The sequence below is a fragment of the Arachis hypogaea genome, chromosome 15 (assembly GCF_003086295.3).
Source record: "Arachis hypogaea cultivar Tifrunner chromosome 15, arahy.Tifrunner.gnm2.J5K5, whole genome shotgun sequence".
In the NCBI taxonomy this organism is placed as follows: Eukaryota; Viridiplantae; Streptophyta; class Magnoliopsida; order Fabales; family Fabaceae; genus Arachis; species Arachis hypogaea.
This window is the reverse complement of record NC_092050.1, coordinates 138,634,509-138,652,922: the sequence shown is the minus strand read 5'-3', so window position 1 is coordinate 138,652,922 and position 18,414 is coordinate 138,634,509. Positions and strand designations below refer to the sequence as shown.

The window sequence follows — 18,414 nt, the reverse complement described above, 5'->3', positions numbered from 1 at the left end:
ATTGGCATCTGTAGGAACTTCAGATTTCGAATAGTGTTATTGACTCTCCTAGTTCAGTATGATGATTCTTGAACACAGCTTCTTTATGAGTCTTGGCCGTGGCCCTAAGCACTTTGTTTTCCAGTATTACCATCGGATACATAAATGCCACAGACACATAATTGGGTGAACCTTTTCAGATTGTGACTCAGCTTTGCTAAAGTCCCCAATTAGAGGTGTCCAGGGTTCTTAAGCACACTCTTTGTTTTTGCTTTGGACCTTGACTTTAACCGCTCAGTCTCAAGTTTTCACTTGACACCTACACGCCACACGCACATGGTTAGGGACAGCTTAGTTTAGCCGCTTAGACCAGAATTTTATTCCTTTAGGCCCTCCTATCCACTGATGCTCAAAGCCTTGGGATCCTTTTTATTTGCCCTTGCCTTTTGGTTTTAAGGGTTATTGGCTTTTTGCTCTTGCCTCTTGGTTTTAAGAGATTTTTGGCTTTTTCTGCTTGCTTTTTCTTTTTCTTTCTATTTTTTTTTCTCGCCTATTTTATTTTATTTTATTTTTTTCTGCAAGCTTTGTTCTTTGCTGCTTTTTCTTGCTTCAAGAATCATTTTTATGATTTTTCAGATTATCAAATAACATGTCTCCTAGTCATCATTCATTCAAGAGCCAACATATTTAACATTCTTAAACAACAACTTCAAAAGACATATGCACTGTTCAAGCATACATTCAGAAAATAAGAAGCATTGTTACCACATCAATATAATTAAACTAAGTTCAAGGATAAATTCAAAACTCATGTACTTCTTGTTCTTTTGAATTAAAACATTTTTCATTTAAGAGAGGTGATGGATTCATAGGACATTTATAACTTTAAGACATAGTTACTACTACTAATGATCATGTAATGAAGACACAAACATAGATAAGCACATAACATAGAAAATGAAAAACAGAGAAAGTAAGAACAAGGAATGAGTCCACCTTAGTGATGTCCTTGAGCTCTTCTATGTCTCTTCCTTGTCTTTGCTGCTCCTCCTTCATTGCTTTTAGATCTTCTCTAATTTCATGAAGGATGATGGAGTGCTCTTGATGTTCCACCCTTAGTTGCTTCCAATAATTGTGTGGAAGAAAATGTATCCCCTGAGGTATCTCAGGGATCTCTTGATTTGCAGTCAAATGTTCTACCACTGAGCTATAGACCCTTGATGGAAGCTTTTGTCTTCCCTTTCCTCTTTCTAGAGGTTTCTCTGGCCTTAGGTGCCATCAATGGTTATGGAAAAAACAAAAAAGCTATGCTTTTACCACACCAAACTTAGAATGTTGCTCGCCCTCGAGCAAAAGAAGAAAGAATAGAAGAATAAGAAGAAGATATGGAGGAGATGGAGGGAGATGTGTATTCGGCCATATGGGTGGGATTGGGTGGGAGAGAGAGATGTTGAATTTTGAAGGTAGTGGGTGTATGGATGTGAGTGGTAGATGGAAAACAGAAGGGATGAGTGTTTATTGGGAATAGAGGATGATTGAGAAGAGAGAAGAGAGTGAGTGAAGGTAGGTGGGGATCTTGTGGGGTCCACAGATCCTGAGGTGATCCTGTGAGGTCCACAGATCTTGAGGTGTCAAGGCATTTACATCCCTGCACCAATTTAGGCATGCAAAACGCCCTTGCACACAACTCTGGGCGTTCAGCGCCAGGTTGGTGCCCATTTTGGGCGTTCAACGCCCCTTTGCTGCCATTTCTGGCGTTGAACGCCAGAACCATGCTTGTTCTGGGCGTTCAGCGCCAGGATGCTCCCATTCTGGGCGTTCAGCGCCAGAACTATGCTCTGTTCTGGCGTTTGAACGCCAGACAGATGCTCCTCCAGGGTGTGATTTTTCTTCTGCTGTTTTTGATTCTGTTTTCAATTTTTATATTTATTTTGTGACTCCACATGATCATGAACCTAAGAAAACATGAAAAACAATAAAAATAAGAATTAGATAAACATTGGGTTGCCTCCCAACAAGCGCTTCTTTAATGTCAATAGCTTGACAGTGGGCTCTCATGGAGCCTCACAGATGTGCAGAGCTTTGTTGAGACTCTCCAACACCAAACTTAGAGTTTGGATATGGGAGTTCAACACCAAACTTAGAGTTTGGTTGTGGCCTCCCAACACCAAACTTAGAGTTTGACTGTGGGGGCTCTGGTTGACTCTGCTTCGAGAGAAGCTTTTCATGCTTCCTCCCCATGGTTGCAGAGGGAGATCCTTGAGTTTTGAATACAAGGAAGTTCTCATTCCATTGAAGGACTATTTCACCTCTGTCAACATCAATCACAGCTCTTGTTGTGGCCAGGAAAGGTCTTCCTAGGATGATGGATTCATCCTCTTCCTTTCCAGTATCCAGGACTATGAAATCAGTAGGTATGTAAAGGCCCTCAACCTTTACTAATACATCTTCTACTTGTCCATAAGCCTGTTTTCTTGAGCTGTCTGCCATCTCCAGTGAGATTTTAGCAGCTTGCACCCCATAGATTCCCAGTTTCTCTATTACAGAGAGGGGCATGAGGTTTATTCCTGAACCAAGGTCACACAGAGCTTTAAAGATCATAGTGCCTATGGTACAGGGGATTATGAACTTTCCAGGATCCTGTCTCTTCTGAGGCAATGTCAGTTGATCCAGATCACTTAGTTCATTGATGAACAAGGGAGGTTCAACTTCCCAAGTATCAATGCCAAACAATTTGGCATTCAGCTTCATGATTGCACCAAGAAACTTGGCAGTTTGCTCTTCAGTGACATCCTCATTCTCTTCAGAAGAGGAATACTCATCAGGGCTCATGAAGGGTATAAGGAGGTTCAATGGAATCTCTATGGTCTCTAGATGAGCCTCAGAGTCCTTTGGTTCCTCAGAGGGAAGCTCCTTATTGATCACTGGACGTCCCAGGAGGTCTTCCTCCTTGGGATTCACGTCCTCTCCTCTCCTCACAGGTTCGGCCATGGCGCTTATGTCAATGGCCTTGCACTCTCCTTTTGGGTTCTCTTCTGTATTGCTTGGGAGAGTACTAGGAGGGATTTCAGTGATCCTTTTACTCAGCTGGCCCACTTGTGCTTCCAGATTTCTAATGGAAGACCTTGTTTCATTCATGAAACTTACAGTGGCCTTAGATAGATCAGAGACTAGATTTGCTAAATTAGAAGCATTTTGTTCAGAGTTCTCTGTCTGTTGCTGAGTGGATGATGGAAAAGGCTTGCTATTGCTAAACCTGTTTCTTCCACCATTATTAAAGCCTTGTTGGGGCTTTTGATCCTTCCATGAGAAATTTGGATGATTTCTCCATGTTGAGTTATAGGTGTTTCCATAAGGTTCACCTAAGTAATTCACCTTTGCTATTGCAGGGTTCTCAGGATCATAGGCTTCTTCTTCAGAAGATGCCTCTTGAGTACTGTTGGATGCAGCTTGCATTCCATGCAGACTCTGAGAGATCATATTGACTTGCTGAGTCAATATTTTATTCTGAGCCAATATGGCATTCAGAGTATCAACTTCAAGAACTCCCTTCTTCATAGGCGTCCCATTATTCACAGGATTCCTTTCAGAAGTGTACATGAACTGGTTATTAGCAACCATGTCAATGAGTTCTTGAGCTTCTGCAGGCGTTTTCTTTAGGTGAATGGATCCACCTGCAGAAGTGTCTAGTGACATCTTTGATAGCTCAGATAAACCATCATAGAATATATCCAGGATGGTCCATTCTGAAAGCATGTCAGAAGGACACTTTTTGGTCAACTATTTGTATCTTTCCCAAGCTTCATAGAGAGATTCACCTTCTTTCTGTCTGAAGGTTTGAACATCAGCTCTAAGCTTGCTCAGCTTTTGAGGAGGAAAGTACTTGGCTAAGAAAGCCGTGACCAGCTTATCCCAAGAGTTCAGGCTGTCTTTAGGTTAAGAATCCAACCATAATCTAGCTCTGTCTCTTACAACAAAAGGGAAAAGCATGAGCCTGTAGACTTCAGGATCTACTCCATTAGTCTTAACAGTATCACATATCTGCAAGAATTCAGTTAAGAACTGAAAAGGATCTTCAGATGGAAGTCCATGAAACTTGCAGTTCTGCTGCATCAGAGAAACTAATTGAGGTTTCAGCTCAAAATTGTTTGCTCCAATGGCAGGAATGGAGATGCTTCTTCCATGTAAATTGGAATTAGGTGCAGTAAAGTCACCAAGCATCCTCCTTTCATTATTATTATTTTCGGCTACCATCTCCTCTGCCTGTTCGAAAATTTCTGAAAGGTTATCTCTGGATTGTTGTATTTTAGCTTCTCTTAATTTTCTCTTCAGAGTCCTTTCAGGTTCTGGATCTGCTTCCACAAGAATGTTCTTATCCTTGCTCCTGCTCATATGACAAAGAAGAAGGCACAGAAAAATAATAATAATAATGGAAATCCTTTATACCACAGTATAGGGATCCCTTTGTGAGTGGAAGAAAAGGGGGAGACAAAGAATGTAATATAAAGTAAGAAACACAACTGTGAGGATGGAAGAGAGGTGAGATGAGATGTTAGGATATGAATGAATAAATAGAATAGGATGAGAGAGAATGAGGGAATTTTTCGAAAATTATTTTTGAAAAGGAGTTAGTGATTTTTGAAAATGGTTTTTGAAAAATTGTTAGTAATTTTCGAAAATTAAGTTTTAAAAATTAAAATAATTAATAAATTAAAAAGAAATTTTTGAAAAAGGAGAGAGATATTTTCGAAAAATGAGAGAGAGAGAATTAGTTAGGTGGTTTTGAAAAAGTTAAGAAACAAACAAAAAGTTAGTTAGTTAGTTGAAACAAATTTTTGAAAAGATAAGAAGTTAGGAAGTTAGAAAAGATATTTTGAAAAGATATTTTTGAAAAAGATAAGATAAGAAGATATTTTTGGAAAGATATGATTGAAATTAGTTTTTAAAAAGATTTGATTTTTAAAATCACAATTAATGACTTGATTCATAAGAAATCACAAGATATGATTCTAGAACTTAAAGTTTGAATCTTTCTTAACAAGCAAGTAACAAACTTCAAATTTTTGAATCAAAACATTAATTGTTTATGTTATTTTCGAAAATTTTATATAAAAATAAGAAAAAGATTTTTGAAAATTATTTTTGGAATTTTCGAAAATAACTAAGAATTTTGAAAAAGATTTGATTTTTGAAAAAGATTTTGAAAAAAAGATAAGATTTTCAAATTGAAAATTTGATTTGACTCATAAGAAACAATTTGATTTTTAAAAATTTTTGAAAAAGTCAACTCAAATTTTCGAATTTGATGAGAGAAAAAGGGAAAGATATTTTTTTTTTTTGATTTTTTGAATTTTTATGAAAACATGAAATTTATGCAATGCATGAAATTTTTAGATCAAAACAATGAATGCATGTATGAATGATATGAATGTCAAGATGAACACCAAGAACACTATGAATGTCAAGATGAACATCAAGAACACATTTTTGAAAAATTTTTAATGCAAAGAAAGCATGCAAGACACCAAACTTAGAATTCTTTAATGCTTAGACACTAAGAATTCAAGAATGCATATGATAAACATGAAAAGACACAAAACAAAAAATCATCAAGATCAAACAAGAAGACTTACCAAGAACAACTTGAAGATCATGAAGAACACTATGAATGCATGATATTTTCGAAAAATGCAAGATGCATATGCAAGTGACACCAAACTTATAATGTGACTCAAGACTCAAACAAGAAACAGAAAATATTTTTGATTTTTATGATTTTCTAATTTTTTTGGATTTTTATTTTATATTTTTCGAAAATTAGAAGAAAAATAAGGATTCCAAAATTTTTAATATGAATTCCAGGAATCTTGCATTGTTAGTCTAAAGCTTCAGTCCAGGAATTAGACATGGCTCACTAGCCAGCCAAGCTTTCAAAGAAAGCTCCAGTCCAAAACACTAGACATGGCCAATGGCCAGCCAAGCTTCAGCAGGTAGATCAGGAACAGTAGCAGGTGGATTAGCTCCAACTAACTTGCTCTTGATAACAAATTGCAAGCCTCAGTCCAAATGAATTTAGACATGGCTTTACAGCCAGCCAGGCTGCAACATATAATTACATGGGCTGGAGTGATTAGTTGAATACCAATCCCAAAGTAGTTTGGGTATGGCTTTACAGCCAGATATGATTCAACATATTTCATGAAACACTAGAATTCATTCTTAAAAATTTTGAAGCCATAGAATAATTTATTTTTGAAAACATTTTTATTTTTTTCGAAAACAGATGAGAAAATTTTAGAAATATTTTTTGAAAAATTTTTTAAAAGAAAATAAAAAGAAAATTACCTAATCTGAGCAACAAGATGAACCGTCAGTTGTCCAAACTCAAACAATCCCCGGCAACGGCGCCAAAAACTTGGTGCACGAAATTGTGATGTCCAGGCTCGAACAATCCCTGGTAATGGCTCCAAAGCTTGGTGCTTTGATCTTAATTCATAATTGTCACAACTTCGATACAACTAACCAGCAAGTGCACTGGGTCGTCCAAGTAATACCTTACGTGAGTAAGGGTCGAATCCCACGGAGATTGTTGGTATGAAGCAAGCTATGGTCACCTTGTAAATCTCAGTCAGGCGGATATAAAGTGATAATGTTGTTTTCGAATATTATATAATAAAATAGAGATAGAGATACTTATGTAAATCATTGGTAGGAATTTCAGATAAGCGAATGGAGATGCTTTTCGTTCCTCTGAACCTCTGCTTTCCTGCTATGTTCATCCAATCAGTCTTACTCCTTTCCATGGCTGGCTTTATGCAAGGGCATCACCGTTGTCAGTGGCTACATCCCCTCCTCTCAGTGAATAATATGCTCACGCACCCTGTCACGGCACGGCTATTCATCTGTCGGTTCCCGATCATGCTGGAATAGGATTCACCCTCCTTTTGCGTCTGTCACTAACGCCCAGCACTCGTGAGTTTGAAGCTCGTCACAGTCATTCAATCATTGAATCCTACTCAGAATACCACAGACAAGGTTTAGACCTTCCAGATTCTCTTGAATGCCGCCATCATTCTAGCTTACGCCACGAAGATTCCGGTTAGGAGATCTAAGAGATATTCGTTCTAGCTTATTTCATGTAGAACGGAAGTATTTGTCAGGCACGTGTTCATAGGGGAGATGGTGATGAGTGTCACACATAATCATCACCTTCATCACGTTCTTGGGTGCGAATGGATATCTTAGAAGCGAAATAAGAAGAATTGAATAGAAAACAGTAGTACTTTGCATTAATCTTTGAGGAACAGCAGAGCTCCACACCTTAATCTATGGAGTGTAGAAACTCTACCGTTGAAAATACATAAGTGAAAGGTCCAGGCATGGCCGAGATGGCCAGCCCCCTAAACAAGATCAATAGTCTCCTAAGATGAACAATGGAATAAAACTGAGACCAAAGATGCCTAATACAATAGTAAGAGGTCCTATTTATAATAAACTAGTCACTAGGGTTTACATGAGTAAGTAATTGATGCATAAATCCACTTCCGGGGCCCACTTGGTGTGTGTTTGGGCTGAGCTTAAGTGTTGCACGTGCAGAGGCCATTTGTGGAGTTGAACGCCAGTTTCTGTGCCAGTTTGGGCGTTCAACTCTGGTTTTGGATCCTTTTCTGGCGCTGGACACCAGATTTGGGCAGAAGGCTGGCGTTGAACGCCAGTTTACGTCGTCAATTCTTGGCCAAAGTATGGACTATTATATATTTCTGGAAAGCCCTGGATGTCTACTTTCCAACGCAATTGGAAGCCCGCCATTTCGAGTTCTGTAGCTCCAGAAAATCCACTTTGAGTGCAGGGAGGTCAGAATCCAACAGCATCAGCAGTCCTTTTTCAACCTCTGAATCTGATTTCTGCTCAAGTCCCTCAATTTCAGCCAGAAAATACCTGAAATCACAGAAAAACACACAAACTCATAGTAAAGTCCAGAAATGTGAATTTAACATAAAAACTAATGAAAACATCCCTAAAAGTAACTAGATCCTACTAAAAACATACTAAAAACAATGCCAAAAAGCGTATAAATTATCCGCTCATCAGGCATTTTAGTAGGATTAGAGGAGATTAATCACTAAGGAATTAGGGTTAATCACTTACAGTTTCTCATGGAATGAATCATTCATTGTTAAAATAATTAGTAAAGAAGTATTAATCCGAAAAGATAAACATCTCCGAGACCTTAAATGTGTTTACATATTGAATTTACACCAACCTTTTATTGCTTTCCCTATTTAATTATTTTATGCGTTTTCAACAACAATCACCTTTCACTATTTGCCTGACTAAGTCCAGCAAGATAGCTATTGTTTGCTCAATCCGATAATCCTCGTGGGATCGACCCTCACTCACCTGAGGTATTATTTGGATGACCCGGTACACTTGCCGATTCAGTTGTGTGAGTTATAATTTTGCGCACCAGCCACCACCAACTGTGTCCAAAGAATGCGTGAACTCGGCTAGGTGCTCCTTTCGACTCGTTGGTCATTCTGTCACCGTCATTTTCATCGCTCCCACCACTGCTGCCGCTGTTGTTGCTCCCTTAATCGTCGACCTGCGTCTCTTTTCCGTCCTTCAGGTAGGTTGCCCTCATCCCTCTTCCTATTCCATCCCGTTTTTACTTCATTTTAAATAAAAAAAAAACCAAACCCCTATTTGAACCCTAACCCTATCTCGATCATTTTTCAGTGACTGTGGTCCGTGGTTCAGATGTTCTCGCCACCTCATATTCTCATTGCTAGTCGTACTTAGTTCTTACCACATCCCCATCCTCCGCTTCCTCTTCTCGTGATTCATCCATCATTATGTTCTTGGTTCTGCTTCTGTAGTGTGGGTGAGTTCACTAATTTAACTTTTGACTGAGTTCTTTTTTTGTTTTTTTTCCATAAACTTTTTATACTGATTTTTTTTCAGTTTTTCAATTTTAAATTTTGATGTAGATTTAGATAGTTTGTTTAATTTGACGTAATTAGTTATTATTGAGTTGCATCTAACTCTCTTATTCTGATTTTTATTTTGTTCTTGAATTTTGGTTGATATTTTTTGTTATGTTTTTGTTTTGCAAATTTGAGTTCAGATAATAGTATAAGAAAGGGCATCTAAATAACAAATCTATTGCAGTTGTGAGTGTTTATTTATGTGAAATATTGTTCAGTACTTGTTTTAAAAAATTTTGAATTAGTTTTCAAATTATTTTTAACATGTTTAAATTTTAACTTCTTTTGTCGTTGCAGTTTCAAAACAATTAGGTTAGCAAGGCTGGTGGTGGCAAGTAAAAATCAACAAAAATGATATTTGTATACCAAAATCAGCTACTAAAATCAGTCACCAATGTATTTGTGTATAATACATGTGTGATTTAATTTATTTTTAATATGTATTTGTATTCCAACATGTATTTTAATTTATATTAGTGGCTGACTTTGGTGGCGAATTTTGGTGTACACATAGCATAATCGAAAAATTAATTACTTGTTTTTAACTTGTTTATTGATTGATGATTGGTTTTTGTTGTTATTTTCATAATTGTTTTCTTATTGGTCTATTGAAACATAAAATCCAATCACACATTAGTTATCTCCATTTTTACTTTCTCTCTAGTTTTGTGCTTATTCTTTGTTCATTTTCTTGGTTGATTATGCCTATAAAGCTAATGTTCAATTGTTCATATCTTATTTTCAGAAAAAATTGAAGTCATATACAAAATAAAAATTTAGAGAGTACGATGATACTAAACATTGATAGGGTGAAAATTCTCTGTAAGTTTTATAATCTATTTTTAGTTCTTTCGAAATCTTAATGTTTGAGAAAAAGTGAACAAATTTATATGTTGATTTGGCTTGTAGTGAGTAGAATTTTAATTTGGATTAATCTTATTAAGTCAACTGCATAGGCCATTAAGAGTAATAAGATATGATATATGTATTATCTTTTATTGGACATGAAAAGTTCTTAGTTGGCTTTAATTTTTTTCATAAGTGTGCAATCAATACTTTAAGACAAGTTTCTAGTCATAATGTACATATATACTTAATTTTTCTTTCTGTTTCCAGAATATGGGAGTTACTGTCCTAGAGTGTAGTTGGTTATTATAATTTTTTCTATTTGTACTTTAATTTTATCTTTTTTTTACTTGTTTGATTAGTTGGTATTAGTTATATATGCTTTCGTTCTCTTCTGCTGTAGGAGGAGGATGATGATTAGTGAATTTATAAAAAAATTAAAATTTAAGTTTACTGACGGATTTACCGACAGATAAATCTGCCGGTAATTATTAATTTAGTTATTAGTAAATAACATATTACCGTTGGATTTACTGGGGGATAAATCCGACAGTAAAAGTTTTCGACAAAAACTTTTCGACGGTAATTAGCGGCAGATAAGAAAATTTGATGGTAAATAATTACTGACGAGGTTTATACTGTCAGATTTATTCCGACGGTAAACAGATTATTGACAGATTTTTTGGTAAATCTGATGTTATTCGGCAATTTTCTTATAATATTATGAAATAACTCATCATGAACCAAGGAAAAAGGATCTTGCACTAAAATCCAAGATCTTCTCTAAAGATGAAGAATCAGAAGACGATCTCTCTCATGATGAGCTCATCTTCTTTGCTAGAAGGCTTATAAGAATGATGAGACAAAGCGAAAAAGAAAAAAGGTCTTCTTCAAGGGACTTCAAAAGGGATCAAAGCAAGGTTATTTGTCATCACTGGAGATAACCTGGCCATTATAGATCAGACTGTCCACAAAAGAAGAAGGAGGACAACAACAAAAGAAAGAAAAAGAAGGTTCTTATAGCATCATGGGAGGATCTAAAAAATAATACTGATGATGAAGATTCTGACCTTGAAGCCCAGATTTGTCTCATGGCTGACCGAATCGAATATGATGAGGTAGGCTTTACTAAACTTCCTATTGAACAATTGCATGTTATCATTGATGTTTTAACTGTAAATTCAACAAAGTTTTTTGAAAATTATAGTAAATGTAAAAAAGAAAAAAAAGCTTTGAAATTAGAGAATGCCAAACGCAAAGAGCAATTAAGCATGACCAAATCCTCTTGCATTTTAAAACATGAAAATGAGCTTTTGAAAACTGAGATAGAGGATTTAAAAATGAGAAATGTCGCTACTTCATCAAATGATGTTCTTGCAGAAAATGACAATTTGTAAGAGAGGCTCAAGAACTTAAACATTAACTTGACAAAATTTGCTCAAGGTTTTGAAAACTTAGACAAAGTTCTTGCTAATCAAAGGCATTTTTTCATAAAATCTGGTCTTGGTCTTGTGGTGGAGAGAAAATCAGTTTTAAAAAATAATTTTGAAGCCTCCTCTTCCAAAACTAAAAGGGCCAAACTAGTTTTTCATAAAAATCATAAGGTCACTTCTTTCAAAAGCAAGAATCCTCATTACCACTCAAATTAAAAATTCTAGTAAGAAGCAACATTTGTTCAAATTATAATAGAGTTGGACATTCTTCGCATCAATGATTTATCTATAAAAAATTAGTAGGAAATCATGTTTATAATATTGTTTGTGATTATAATGCTCTTGGACAACTAAGAAGAATTAACATAAAAGGATTCAAGTTAGTTTGGATACCTAAAACACTTTGAAAGCTTTGTAAGTTTGCCTTGCATCCAAGAAGATCAAAGACATGTGGTATCTTAATAGCGGATGCTCAAGGTACATGACCAGAAAGTCTACATTCTTCATCAAGCTAAGTGTATATGATGATAGATTTGTGACTTTAAGAGATAACGGTAAAGAAAATACCATAGCCATTGGAAACGTGTATGATATTTTAGATGATACAGAGGTTGAAAATGGCTTTAGACAAGGTGTTGTCCCTGAAACACTATCAGATTCTGTAGATGTTGCTGCTAATGAAGATTTTAGAGTCAAAATAGAATTATCTCCTAATTTTGCAGGAGACAATATAACTATAGATAATTCAGAAACCTGTAGAATCAACTTCTAAACCTGCTCTAACTACTTTCAGACTCAGAGAATGGAGATTCATGCAGAATTATCTAACCAATTCATCATAGGTGATCCTTCACAAGACATTACAACAAGATCATCTACAAAAAAGCTAGAATCAAATAATTTGCCCTTATCTCAAAAAAAGAACCTCAAAACATTGAAGAGGCTCTTGAAGAGTATTCATCTTTAGTTAAAGCTATGGAAGATGAATTAAAGGAATTCGAAAAGAATAAGGTCTGGACTTTGGTTCCAAATTTGAATGGAAAGAAAGTCACAACAACAAAATGGATATTTAGAAACAAGCTTGGAGAAGATGGCAAGATTATGAAAAACAAAGCAAGTCTCATTGCACAAGGATTTAATCAAGAGCAAGGGATAGACTTTGATTAATCATTTGCTCTAGTTGCTCAAAAGGAGGTAACAAGGCTGCTGCTTGCTTATACTGTGTTCCAACAATTCAAGCTATACCAAATGGCCGTAAAGTATGTTTTTCTTAATGGTTTAATAGATAGGGAAGTGTATATGGCTTAACCTCCCGGTTTTGAAAACAAAGATTTTTCTCACTATGTTTTAAAACGTTTTAAAGTCGTTTGTGGTTTAAGACAAGCTCCTAGAACTTGGTACGAAAGGCTTAGCTATTTTCTTTTGAAAAATTTTTGAAAAATGACTTTCAAAGAGAAACCACAAACACAATTCTATCTATTACTGATCAATTAGTTGATATTTTCACTAAACCCTTAGCTGATGATAGGTTTTGTAAATTAAGAACTGCTTCAGAAATTTTAAGTGCTTTAGACCTGTTTTAACTGAACTGATGAGATTTTTTGAGTTTTTATCTCTCAGGTTGAAAAGAGATTTTCTGAGCAGATGACAAACAAATTCATATTTTCAGGTTGCCACTTTTATATCTTTCTTGAATGATTATGTGATCTCTACATTTATTTCAAAAACATTTTCTTATTGCATTAAAATAGATTTTATTCAAAGTATTTTCAGCATTAATCATCTTATTTATTTTGAAAATCTTTTCTCAAATTCCTTTTCAATTCAGTTTCAAAATCTTTCTTCTAAAAAGAGGATTCTATTCTTGCATCAATTATAAATGCCTCTAAGCCTTCCACACGTTATTTTGCTGGTGGTGGTGATGTTTGTATCCTTTTTTATTTTCCTCCTTGATGACAAAAGGGGGAAAATCATAGAAATTAAACTTTTATGTTTTATGACCTTATGAATTTATTGGTTTATCCTACTTTTAGTTTTGGTATCTCTCTTGTTTTTTATCTAATATATGTTTTCAAATGCTCTCGTACATACTAGGTTCTGGGTACTGAATTAACTCCTGTTTGCTCTGTCTTTTTTGCTCTAATTCCCTATAGTCATATACAACATATTATGTCTAGTATTTTTATATTATATGCATGTTATTTTAGTATATGCTCAGATACCACAACTTTGTGCTCTTACTCTTGATTGATGAATGCTCTCATAAGTAAAGGGAGCTTGCGGAAAATTAGGGAAATCATTCTATACTCTCTCTTTAATTTGAAGTTTAATCATGTTTGTCATTAAGGTGGAGATTGTTAAGTCAAGATTTGATTTGGTACCTTATGATGACAAACATAATTAAATATTTCCTATTATTACTAACCATTATGATGAGAAATGTAGGAATCAATCTATGATGACCAAACTAGCAAGATAGGACTATGTAAATCAGTATCATTAAGAGGCATATCATTGAAGATATCAAACCAAACCTAAAAATATATTATCATGAGTGTTTGGACAGATGCTGTACATTATTAAGATAAAGGAGGAAAGTATTTCTACTTCAATGTCAATAGAATCAACTCATAAATGATGCAACAGCTTGTTGATGAATTAGGAATCATTCCAACATTAAAGAGAAGATATCAAGCTCTATAAAAGAAGATTTCATCCAAAGAAGAGGCAACTGTTTTTGTGCGTATTGCAAATCACACAAATAACCTTTTATTTTCTTGTTATTTGAGTATGTTCATACTTCTTTTTTGTCTAGATTCAAGCTTAATTTGAGAGATACAAAAGATAAAGAGAGTAGTGCATACAAAAGCCATTTAACATTTTCTTGAGTATTTTGATTTTAAAAGTGTGTGGTTAGAGTGCACTTGGTTACCCGTAACTAGGTTGGGTTAGCACTTAGGTGAGTTACAATTATAGATTCACTTGCAGCCCTTGGGAGTCCGTTAACAATAGAAGAGCATATATATATATAAGAAGGTTTGAATGAATACTATTAAACGATAGTGAGCATAGTTAATGCCAAACCAGAGAACTACTCTTTACCAAAAGTTGAAAATCTCATCATAATACATGAAGATATGATAGAAAAATACAAAAAATCTCATAATTTGATGCTTCAAGCACAACTTACTCAAGCCTCATTTGCTTTAATTCCTAATGGAAGACGTTATGGAAGAAGAAAAGATAGAGGTGGTGGAAAATTTCAAAGAGGACAAATTGGGAAGACAGCTTGGCATTGTTTCTGTAGGTTCAACTAAGAAATCCCACCACATTCTCAATCTCAATCTTAGAATTCAAGATTCAGTTCCTTCAACTCTACATCTTCAACAAACTCTCAAGCTAGTTTTACTTTATTAACACCTTCACCACCATTTCACAATCTTACTGCCTATATTGATGTACCATCTTCCATTTCAGATCCTGCTTGGTATCCTGATTCAAATGCTTCACATCATGTGACACCTGATCAGTTAAATCTCATCTGGAATTGAATATACAGGTCTAGAACAAGTTCAGATTGAAAACGGATTAGGTATACTAATTTCACACATTGAAAATTCTTTTCTTTATGTATTAAAATCTAAAAGATGGTTTTCACTCCAAAAACTAATTCACACTCCACGAATTACAAAAAATCTTATAAGTGTCTCTAAGATTGCTGAAGATAACAAAGTATATTTTCAATTTCATGCATTTCACTGTATTGTTAAATGTGAATTTACTTACAAAGTTCTTTTGCAGGGGTTTTAGAAAAGGTAGAATATATCAATTTGTTAATATAGATGTCCTACAATTAGTTTTTACAGCATCTTTTCCTTAACTTTACTCTATTCAATTTTGTTCTTATGATTTGTAACATAAAAGATTAGGCCACTCAGCATATAAAATTGTGAAGTTACTTCTGAAACAATGTAACATTTGAAAGGGTGGCGGTTGCTCTATCGTCACGTTTTTTTCAGCCTATCGCCACGCTTTTTTACAAATTGCCACTTTTAAAAGCGTGGCTGTAGGTGAGAGATATGGCCATGGTTTTACAAGCGTGGCAATAGACAGAGATGGCTAGATGGCCATGCTTTTAAAGCGTGGCGAAAAAGATGGTCAGTAACCTAATCCCTTTTTAATCTTCATAAATAAAACCTTACATAAATTCATAGATACTTTTATAATTTAGTCAATGACCAATAACTTTAAATCAAGTAATCCAACTTTCATAAAGTTGTCACCAAAATAAGTGTGTAATCACATAACAACATGCTCTAACAAAATACAAAAAATCAAAGTATAACAACTACTTATGAATTCCTCATATATGAATTAGAATTCCTAATCAAAGTCATAACATCTACTTCTTGTACTTCATGCCAAGATATAAAAACTTCATGTATCATCATTGCAAGCAAAATTCTTTTGACTTGTGCCCTGCAAAATAAAAAACACATATGAACAACTATAAATGAAAAATGGATGATGCAGTAAACTAAACTAGTTTTACGAGCCAAAGAACAAAGAACCATTTGTGAGCTATGGAACAGTAAACTAGTATTACCCTACAAAGAACCATTTTGAGCATTATATATCTACCTAAAGTGGCTTCACCCTTGTTAATATATATTATAGCTCGTTACATACATGCATTTAAAACAATACTAGAACGAGAACATAAGAAAATTCAGATACAAGTACAAAATCACTTTTAAATCAGCCCCATAATTAATTCCTTATTAATTAGTTTATTTTAAAAGAGGACTCCAGCCCTCCATAAAACCTACAGAAATTTAATGATTACAACCCTAACAGAAAATGTTGGATGTTGTAATGCTAAGCTTAATTGGACATACAAAACGTTGAAAATAGCTTCAACTCGTGAATACCACTATTATGCTGGAAAGCCATAACTACCTAAACGATACTCTATCAAACAAAAGGCCGTCCAGCAACCAGATCAGAAGAAAAATTAGATAAGACAATAAGGATGGCGAACAGTCAAGACAACAAGAAAAACAAAAAATAAACACACAAGCTATGCACATTAAATAAAATCAGTCAAGTTCAACCAGATCTTAGATCTCCACAGTAGAAGATCGGAATCAGAGTTATCAGCATGCTATATACAGTTAAACATAGCACACTTTCTAGATCTACTAGGTCTCCTCCACAGTCCGATTTCACTTCGGTTAAGTAGATCAATTCAAAATAATCGCGATTAGCAATAAACAAAGAGAATTCCGATAATATGTATAATATTTGTATAATACTGCACTCTATTGTTTCCATCCTATTAATGGTGATTATTCTACATCACATAAAGAACCATATGCTACACATTTATACAATGAAAAATCTATTATTACTCTTAGCTCATGACCACTCACTGTCAATGATTTATCAATTGAAATTAACTCAGTAGCATACAAAAATGGTTACCTAGGTAGTGGTTTCAGTGCTTAGAGTTCTTTACAGATTAGTTTAGTGGCAAAACCGACTAGCTTTGTGAATCTGCGATAGGCCGTTGACCCTTTTTCGTCACGTTTTTGAAGCGTGTGATGAACGGATTTTTGCTAGTAAAGAATTCACAATAAATTCCCGTTGCAAGTATGGTTTCTAAACCAACAATAATCCTTTCATACAAAAATTTGGTTGTCATAAGTGACAAACCCAATAAAATTAAACCGAAGTATTTAAACCTCGGGTCATCTCTCAAGGAACTTCAGGGAAGTATGTTATTATTGGTTATGAGAAAGTATCTTTTTCGGTTTTTTTGAAATAAGAAACAAGGAAATAAAATGGCAAGAAATTAAATTAATGACTAAGAAAACTCTTGGCAAGATATGAGAATTAGAAGTCCTATCCTAGTTATCCTTATCAATTTTGATGAGAATTGTCCATCGCTCCCACTCAGTTAACCTCTAACTATGAAGGAAAGTCAAGTGGATGAATTAATTTGATTCCTCAAGTCCTAGTCAACTCCTAAGGAAAGACTAGCTTTAGAGGGATCCAAATCAACTAGCAAATTTCAATTATCAATCAACAAAGGAGTTTGATAACTCAAGAGTCTCCAATTACTCAACCAAGCCAAAAGGAGGGAAATCTACACTAAAATCCTCCCAAGCATTTTATCAAACACTTGGAAGGCACAAAAGAAAAGCATAGAAAAACAATAGAGAATGTAAAATCTAAAACCAATAATTGCAAGCATCAATGATAACAAATAAAGAAAGAAGCAATAAACATAAAATACCTCAAATTGTATTAAAAGGGAAATCAAATCTAACATAAGAATTCATAAACTCAAATAGCAACATAAAGTAATCAACAAGGAAAATAGATAAACTAAAGTACTAGAATAAATAGAAGTAGAAGAGAAAACTAAATTAAAGGAACATTGAACCTAAAATTGAGAAGAAATAAACCTAAAAATCCTAAAACCTAGAGAGAGGAGAGAGCCTCTCTCTCTCTCGAAAACTACATCTAAAACCTAAAATTACGTGAATGAAAGTTGTGTGAATGAATCAATGATTCCCCCACTCTGCAGCCTCTATTCTGTGTTTTCTAGGCCAAAAACTGGGTCCAAAACCAGCCCAAAATCGCCCCCAGCGTCTTCTACAATTTCTGCACGTGGCGCATGTCACGCGTACGCGTCAATCACGCGTACGAGTCAATGGTCATCTTTGCGTGTCACGCGTACGCGTCAGGTACGCGCACGCGTCGCTGTAAAAATCTCCAAATCACGCGCACGCGTGAGCCATGCGTGCGCGTCGATCCTCGCTGGTTATCTCCTTTATTTCTTGTGCTCCTTCTATGTTTGTAAGCTTCCTTTCCATCCTCTGAGCCATTCCTACCCTATAAAGCCTGAAAACACTTAACACACAGATCACGGCATTGAATGGTATAAAAGGACATTAAAAATACACAATTTAAAGGCTTAGGAAGCAAGTTTTCAACCATAGAACAAAATTGGGAAGGAATTATAAAATCATGCAAATTGTATGAATAATTGTGCAAAGACCTGATAAAAATCACTCAATTGAGCACAAGATAAACCATAAAATAGTAGTTTATCAATCTCCCCACACTTAAACATTAGCATGTCCTCATGCTAAACTCAAGGAGAC

The 18,414-nt window shown here is 35.0% G+C and overlaps 1 non-coding gene across 1 annotated transcript; it reads left to right on the top strand.

The window, feature by feature from the left end:
- Positions 1-3,729: 3,729 nt before the first annotated feature.
- LOC112753157 (small nucleolar RNA R71) lies at positions 3,730-3,837 on the top strand. Its single transcript, XR_003177554.1, has one exon. It is a non-coding gene; the product is annotated as a small nucleolar RNA R71 (small nucleolar RNA).
- The last annotated feature ends 14,577 nt before the right edge of the window (positions 3,838-18,414 follow it).